We start from the raw sequence: 6,392 nt of genomic DNA, 5'->3' as shown, positions 1-6,392 counted from the left end.
CCGGTTTAGTCCAACCCGCAATACCTGCCACTGCCACATTCGAGCTGAAGGGACACATATTGACAGCACTGAAGGACATCCCATTTTTCGGGAAAGATCATGAGGATGCTTTTAAGCATCTAGATGATGTTAATGACATTGCAGATTACTTTAATGTCCCAAATGTCAACAAAAACACAGTCTTGCTTAGGATGCTTCCCATCACTTTCAAAGGAGCCGCTAAGGAGTTGTTGAAAGCACTCCCACCGGGTACAATCACCACTTGGGCTCAAATGCGTGAGCAATTCCTGGACCAGTTTTTCCCGCCATCCAAGATAGCCAAACTCAAGAAGGCAATAGCCAAATTTGAGCAACAGCCGGGGGAGTCACTATACGAAGCATGGGAGCAGTACAAGGGCTTGCTCAGAAATTGCCCTCAACATGACCTAAATGTGCAGCAAGAGATGTCAATCTTTTATGATGGGGTCAATCTGATGACAAGACAACTCCTTGATTCTCAAGGACCGTTGACAATGAAAAATCCAAGGGAGGTTAAGGAGTTAATTGAAGAATTCGTGAAACACTCTCGCAAATACCACAACCCAAGGCAAGATGGAATCAGAGGCGGTGAAGGGGCCCAAACTGAAGAAATTGCAGTTGTCATGGCCATGCTGAATAACATGGATCGCAGGATAACACAAATGGACCAGTCGATACATGCCATAAGAGTAGGGTGCGAGAGATGCAGTGGTCCACACTTGACCAAGGACTGCAATGTAGATGAATTTAGGAACAGAAAAGCTCAAGTGTGCTACTCTAGTGGGGATAAATTTGATGAGGAATGGAGGAAACCGAAGAAGGAGTGGCTGCCATATGAAGAGTATAAGAGGCAAAAAGAAGAGAAATATAGGCAGACAGGTCGAGGCCTATATCAAAAGGAGCAGTCACCGGCCGAGAAGAAACCCGACCTAGAGACCATTTTGATAAAGTTTATGGAGGCTTCGGAAAAGAGACACGATGCCACTGATTCCGCCATTATGGAACAACAAACTTTGATAAAGAACCAGCAAGCCTCCATCCATAACCTTGAAGTACAATTTGGTCAACTAGCCACTCTAGTTCATGAAAAATTGTCCCCGAAGAATCCCGAAGTAAAGACCCAGTCTCACGTAATGGCCATCGATACTGAAGAAGATGCAATATCTGAGTTCCTGGAGGGATTGGAAGAAGAACCAAAGCAGCTCAAGAAATCAAGGATCGAAAATGGAGAAAGTGCTGAACCAGGCTCGCCACGATGTGGCACTCTTCTGGCCACGACGTGGCGCAAGTATGATCAAAAGTCCTTTGAAACCATTCCAGCTTATCATCCACCTCTGCTATTTCCCACCCGAGCTACCCTCAGTCAACTGGGGAAGGAGCATTTGGAGTTCGTAAAGCATGTGAAGGGGATTCCAATTAATACCCCCTTTGTCGAGTCCTTATCCAAAGCTCCCGAGAACCATAAATTACTGCAAGACTTGATAGATACGCGAAGGCAATTAAAGAAGCAGTCTACAGTGATTCTAAGTGAACAAACTTCAAAAGCTGTGTTGGGAGAAACACTAGAAAAAATGGGGGGTGATTAATGCTTTAGCCGATTCTGGGGCTAGCATTAATTTAATGCCTTTTTCATTTTATCAAAAATTGGAGATTCAAAAGATGAAGGCTACAAAAATGAAGATTCACATGGCGAATCGTTCGGTAACACAACCCCGCGGCATCGTGGAGGATATTTTGGTGAAAATTGGAAAATTTGTTTTTCCAATAGACTTTGTAGTCTTGGACATGAAAGAAGATCCGGATGTTCCAATAATCCTTGGCCGGCCATTGCTTAACACTGCTGGATCCCTAGTTGATATCCGCAAGTCCAAGCTCACTTTGAAGGTTGGGGATGAACAAGAAGTCTTTGGGATAAAAGATGACTTTCAATAAGATAAAGAAGAGGTGTTCACAATTAATGAAGAGAATGAACTAGAAGAACTGGAAAAGCTTATGGAAGAAGAGATAAAGGTAGTTCATCAAGTCAAGAGGACAAAACCAAGGGCATCTGTTCCGTATTTGATTGAAGTCATAGCTTACAAGAGCCCGCCTTCTTGGGTAAGCAAAGAGGACGAGGAAATAACAAGTGATGAAGAGGAAGTCACTTCAAGAGTAACAAAGCCAATGGTGAAAGAGGAGGAGAATGCTATGGAATGCAAGGAACAAACGAAGGGCACAAAACGCAAGCTTGAAGAAGATGGAAAAGCTAAAAAGGAAAATTCAAAGAAGGCGTATAAAAGGAGAGTTCAAGTGTACAAACGGCGATTCAAGGAACAAAAGATTTTGGTGGGAGACTCTTCCGAAGATTCAACGTAGGAGGCATGGAGTCCAGCTCAAGACTCCAAGAAAAAAAGAAGCGCTTCTCGGGAGGCAACCCGAGTTTCGTTTGCATTTTCCTTTTAAATTTTTTCTCTTTTCTTTCTTTTCTTTTAGCTTTTATTTAGGAAAAACATCAATTCATCGTCTAAAAACTGATAATTGGTAAAGAATTAGTTGTAGGGAACTTTAAATATTGAATGATATGCAAAGTAATTAGTTAATATGTTAGACTCCATTAAAAATGTTGCAATTGGCAGTTTCCACGACGTGGGCATAGCCAGCCACGTCGTGGGTCGAAATGAAAACACACGATTATAAAGCAGACTTAAGTTTCCACAACGTGGGCATAGCCAGCCACGTCGTGGCCTTTAAAAATCAGGGGGGGGGGGCAATTTCTTAAAACCCTTTGACCGATAATTCTCACTCCCCATTTGGAGACTGCCGCACGAACGGGAACATCATAACCCCACAACCAATTTCTTAATCTACTTCCAATTTCCTTGCAAGATCTTGCCAATTAATCCACTTGGTATGTGTTCTACTCATTATTTTGTAGTTAGTTCTTCCAATTTCAAGTTTTCATGGTTAGGGTTGATATGATTTACGAAATCGGTTGAATATAGTGGTTGATTTTAGGTTAAATATCCCTTAAATGGCCATAGGAACAAACCCCAATTACTAATTTTGGTAGATACGGCATGTAAATAGTCCGATCTGGAAACTGTGACCGAACGCGACCCACAACGTGGCGCAGCCTGGCCACGTCGTGACTTCTGTGAAACAAGTTTAAATTGTTTTAATGTGTTGGTTGTTTGCTGCTTTGGTTTGCTTTTGTATGCAGAAATGGGACCACGACGAGCTGTTCCACAAGAGGAAAACCCGATAGATGTAGCAAGCATTCATCCTTTATACCAGTTTCCTCAAAACATTCCCTGACCGTTGCTAACTACCTACGAGAATCGGCTTGGATGGTTATATAATAGGGAGTTTGCAATAGCTCCAATTATCGATTGGGGATGGCTTGGTGGAGTGGGAATGGTTGCAGAGTTGACACGCTATTGGTCGAAAACATACGAAGGGGACCAATTTTCGTTCACTTGTCACGGGTGGAGGAATTTATTCGCCATTCAAGAACCCGTGTACCAGGAATTATCGGTAGAGTTTTTCTCTACCGTATGCTTTGAGGAACGCACTCTTGATTTCACATACAACCGGGCACTTGTGTTTCGTTTGGGCGGTGTATATCGAGAGTGTAGTCTTCGGGAATTTGCTTGGCGTATGGGGCTCTATACAGAAGTGGAGACGTAATCTCCGTTTTTCATTCCATTCTTGCTTGGATGTGTGCGGGATTTTGCTCCGGGTACTTTGGATGTGCAGTTCTGGCGGGGCATTTCTAACCATGAGTACAACACTCGTGACTCAAGTGAGTCACAAATACGGAATCCTGTTTTCTGATTTTTGCACCGCCTTATCACTTTTTCAATAAATCACAAGCATCATGGTGATAAGGTCCCCAATCAGAATCTGTTTTATTTATGGACTCTTCTTACCCCGGGAGTTTGCTGTGATTTACCTTATATGTTGGCGAGGTTTATGGGGAAGAAAGCAGCCAATTCTAGGCCTGGGAGCCCGATTACTGGGGGGCATTTGGTTACTCGCCTGGCTAGGTCATATCATATTTTGACCCATGACTTTGTGAGGAATCTTACTCGATTCCCAGATACAGAATTAACCATTCAAGTCTTGGGTGTTATGCGAGCAGTGGTGAATATCGGGGGTCGTTTTGTTATACCGCCGATAGATGACGAGCAGGAGGAGGTGCAGCCGGGACAGCAACCACCAGCCAGACCACGGTGTCGGAATGTGCGGGCTAGAGGTGAAGTCGAGCGAGAGTGTGCTGCTTCACAGTATGTGAAGGGAGTGCCCACCGACCCTTTTCAGAGTCGGGTAGGAACATATTTGGATAATCTACGGGGGCATGTCATTTACCATACCCAGCTTACTGAGGGTATTTATTCGCATTTGGGTGTGACCCGACCACCTTCTATGCCACCACGGTATCCCTATTTTCCGACATGGGAGGAGCTATGGTGTCCGCAGAATGACGGGGCAGGGCCAAGTGGAGCACAAGATCAAGATGATGATTGATTTATTTTCTCTTTTGTTGTGTTTTTTTGAGTAGTTTTTTTTATGTTGAATTTGGTGTGTGATGTAAAACATTATTAAACTATGATGTTACTTTTTATTTCTTTTGGGTTGTCCATTTTTTTTTCAGATTAGCATTGGAATTCTAAGGAGCAAAAAAAAGGGTTAACTTTCGAGTCATGTTTGTCCAGTCCAGGAAGCTTAGAGTCGTGAGTTGGAACCCACAATTCAAGATAAGTGTGGGGTATATTAGGAGAGATGTTATAGTTGGGAAATATATTTGCATAAAAGCGTCTGAAACCAGTTAGCCATTGGTCAAAGTTGCTAACGTAAATAAAACAAATAAGCCATTTTCTGCTGATGCCCAGTTTCCACGACGTGGAATCCTTGCGCCACGTCGTGGCGCTCTTGCAGTTTGAAGAAATTCAGCATTTTGGTGTTCGCGGTTTCAACCCATATCACGACGTGGCCAATTACCTGTCACGACGTGACCCAGTTTATCACTGTCACATTTTTCCTTACAAATACCCACTTTGAAGAATTGAAGTTTCGAGTCATGTTTGTGGTTTATTTACGTATTCAACCAGTTCTACACCAAGTTTCTATTTTTGGAAGTCCAATTGCACGTTTTCCACACTTTTGGAGATGCTCACGCCACTATCCCAGGGGAGTCTGTTCCTTTTTCTCCCTTTTCTTTAATTTTGATTTATTTTTATGAATACAATGAGGGCATTGTATGAAATAAGTGTAGGGTAGGGGTAGAAAAAGTAAGTTGCTAGAAAATCATAGAATTTGATAGTAAAAAATTGAAAATTTTTGAAAATTTTGAATAATTGAATCTAGTAATAATTTGAGCTATAATTACTAGTATTATGTGGGATGATCCGATGAAAGTTCAAATGTTTAGTTGACCCAATACACGTTATAGTGCATTTGTGGCCTCCCTTATTTTAGTGAAATCATGGAACAAAAACACAACCCCGCTTGGTGTGAGGGATGCAATATGTTTAGCAGCCTAAACCCGAAATGTATCCAGGAAAATTATTATCATTAACCGATAAAGGTTGAGCTTGAGTGCCTCTGCTTAAGCATGTAGGTTTTGAGTGAAAAAAGTGAGGTACATGTTAAAAAAAAGAGAGAATTACGAGTAAAGTGTGAAGAATTTTGGAGCAAATAAAGTGAAGATTAAAAGATCAAAATTCCAAGAAATTCAAAAGTTGAAGATACCAGAAATCAAATCAAATAAGGTGGTGAATTCAAAGAGATCAAATGTCAAAGAAATGAAGAATTCCAAAAGAGCTCCATAGTGGTATCGATAATTGTAATTTTAGATTATGTATGCTTAGGTTGCTCAACTAAAAATACCTTGAGGATAAGGAGGTTTTCTGAGGATGGATTCGGAGGGTTGCATAAAATGAGCATTGTTCGGAAAAAGTGGGCGAGTGTTTATGAAGATTGTGAGTATTTAAAGTATGGGGGTACTTTAGGAAAATTTTAGACACAAAAGCATGCGTTGAGGTCTTGGCATAATGGCTGAACTAGAGTTGGATTGTTCTGTGTGGTGTTAGTATTTAAGAATTAAGTTTAAATTTGCTTGAGGGCAAGCAAAGCCTAAGTGTGGGGTATTTTGATATTGCCATATTTATACTTATATTTAGGCAATATTTAAGTACATTTTTATTAATAAAGTGGTAATATGTTTAGAATAATGATACTTATGACTTTCAATTGTTATTTTCAGTCAATATAAAGGATTTTAGAAGAGAGGGACCAAAAATGCCAAAATATGGAACATGGGAGGCTTGAAAGACAAGAAAAGAATAAATTCACGATAAATACTCAGTTCACGACGTGGCAATGAAGCCCACGAC

At 41.3% G+C, this 6,392-nt stretch overlaps 1 non-coding gene across 1 annotated transcript; it reads right to left on the bottom strand.

Moving 5' to 3' along the window:
- Positions 1–320: 320 nt before the first annotated feature.
- On the bottom strand, positions 321–427 carry LOC145060790 (small nucleolar RNA R71). Its single transcript, XR_013686973.1, has one exon. It is a non-coding gene; the product is annotated as a small nucleolar RNA R71 (small nucleolar RNA).
- Between the last annotated feature and the right edge of the window lie 5,965 nt (positions 428–6,392).

The sequence above is a fragment of the Lactuca serriola genome, chromosome 6, assembly GCF_051521515.1.
Source record: "Lactuca serriola cultivar US96UC23 chromosome 6, Lser_US96UC23_V15, whole genome shotgun sequence".
Classification (NCBI taxonomy): Eukaryota; Viridiplantae; Streptophyta; class Magnoliopsida; order Asterales; family Asteraceae; genus Lactuca; species Lactuca serriola.
This window is presented reverse-complemented; position numbering and strand designations above follow the sequence as displayed.